The sequence below is a fragment of the Opisthorchis viverrini genome, assembly GCF_000715545.1.
Source record: "Opisthorchis viverrini unplaced genomic scaffold opera_v5_89, whole genome shotgun sequence".
NCBI classification, from domain to species: Eukaryota; Metazoa; Platyhelminthes; class Trematoda; order Opisthorchiida; family Opisthorchiidae; genus Opisthorchis; species Opisthorchis viverrini.
This window is the reverse complement of record NW_008751744.1, coordinates 834,502-836,813: the sequence shown is the minus strand read 5'-3', so window position 1 is coordinate 836,813 and position 2,312 is coordinate 834,502. Positions and strand designations below refer to the sequence as shown.

General features: G+C 44.0%; 1 protein-coding gene across 1 annotated transcript in view; it reads right to left on the bottom strand.

Moving 5' to 3' along the window:
* Nucleotides 1-2,312, bottom strand: part of T265_13644 (hypothetical protein) — a gene marked incomplete at both ends in the record, with an annotated part of 74,773 nt that overhangs the window by 1,915 nt on the left and 70,546 nt on the right. The gene's annotated exons all lie outside the window — the stretch shown is intronic.

Here is a 2,312-nt window from a genome sequence, read left to right as displayed (position 1 = left end):
AAGTCTAGTCTTAAGGTCGACCAGTGTGCGAACGAATCAGCTCAAACAGAAGGTTTACTTGCAATTTTGACTGACACACAAGTAAAGAATCGGAGCTGAACTGTAACGTCTCCGAGTGGTGAGGAGCATGTTGACGTTATATCACAGACAGGGGTCTTTCACAATCGCTGTAGAGGTGTAACAAATACCACCTAGGCCTGTTACTCCACCGGATGAAGGTGGAGAAAATTATTTGTGTAGGTGAAAAATCCAGTTGAGGTATCAAACCTAGCTGAATCTAGGTTAAATACTACCAATCAGGGACTTAGGTGATACCTTTAGCGTACCTCAGTCGAATAGAACCCAGAAAGACAGGCGGATAAAATTCAAGCAGTTGATCGCCAGGCCCCTGATTCGTGTCCATCCATGTTCTATCGATTGCCTTCGTATATGCCCAGGCGTGGAGTCTGTATTTCAGCCACCGCGCTTCCTGATAAGCAGTCACCAAGTTGAGTGACGTTACTAGACTTTCGACTTGTACGAAATTCTCACAGCCGTTAGAGGAATTAACGTCCTTGAGGTACGCAATTCCGTCACTTGGTAACTGAGACAACTGAATGCTACCTCAGTGTTAAGTAAGACATCAGCTGAGATTATGTCTAATCACTATTCGGTTGCCATATGTAGAAGTTATCTTCAACAAGATACTGGAGCACGCGACTACAACAGATCTCTTTGATTGTGAATACTTCAAGTTCGTTACCTTGCTCCTGTCAGAAGCACGCACTGTTGGTCCGGGTATTTACCGGTACATCCACTAAGCCGATAATTATGATTAGAGACCTTTCGTCTCCACTGCACCGTCAAAGTAAGTGCGCATGTGCTGTGTGTGGCCTGCTCATACAGGGTTACCGTGACGACAGACACTCATGGTACGCTTCCACACTACCTTTAACGATGAGTTCAAGCGTAACGGTCTAAGGCTAAGTGTACCACTGGCAAGCCCCTTTCATGAACAGCATGAAACAAAGATGAGCGAGAAAACAATGTGAAAACAAAGAGAAATTTCCCAACCGTCTCGACACAGCAAGCGAGAGATAGGGATAGAGCTTATGAGCATTGATTGCGAAACATATTGGTGGCCAGGTGATCTTCAAAGGTGGTCCGCGTTTTCCAAAGGCGGCTATCATCATCATCATCATCATCATCATCATCATCATCATCATCATCATCATCATCGTCATCACCATCATCACCATCATCATCATCACCACCATCATCATCCTCGACATCAAGACATCAGTGTTCAACACCGATGCTTCGCCACCGTACGTAGGCGGTTAGATAGAACTCGGGTGTCTACTTTGACTCTCATCTTTATCTACTCAACGGTTACACTAACGTAGTTAAGGGGTCTCCGTTCGTCACATTTTTTATCCTCTTAATCAAACGCCAATCTGTGGACATGTTTTTATACCTGTCACAACACAATGAAGACTATTCAGTCGTGGAGACCATGTTTTTTATTTACTTATAATATGGATCTTAGTGAACAGTATATTTAGTTGTGTTCATTTTTTGCTCTATTTGACGACTCTCTCACGTATTATTGATTGGAACGCCATTGGCTAGTGATTGTCTAATCCTTGAATCTGACCTACAGATTGATGCGACCTGTCACCAGAAAATAACCTAACGAGCATTAACGAACTACACTCATTTGCGAGAGACTCGCCTGGAACCCAACTGAAACTTTCGTTTATGGTGGTTTTAACGAGCAAACAGATACGATGGAGTAGCGAGAACCGTCCATTTGAAAATCTGATGGTACTACTGTTAAGAATGCAGTTTCCATCAAGAGAACGACAGGAGTGTTCCCAAATGTGAGCGGTCCCTCATTAAACAGCTGTATCGTAATTCCTCGAGTCCTGCATAAACCTCGCACACTCTGCTGGGCATACCTGGCTTCTCTATACACAGCAAAAGATCTCTTGCTAGACTCGGCACCTTAACATCTGTTTTGAACATACGCCCTTTATTCAGTCAAGCGCGACATCCACTTTGTACACGTTTGCCGGCAAGCGCATACCATTCGGTAAAACAGCTGCACATGAATGGCCTAACAAATGGTCTGAGAAAGGGAAACACAAACCCGTAATTATCGTCTGGGTTAACTCCCTTGTTGTGCATTATGCAAGACTAGATTACTATCACACCCATCAATTTTGTGAGTAAGGAATTATTAAACAATGTGTAAAAAAATCAACCAATCAGAAGTTGTGCTAATGGCAGTTTCGGGGGCGGGGGGGGGGGGCTGGCAATTCAGACACCGG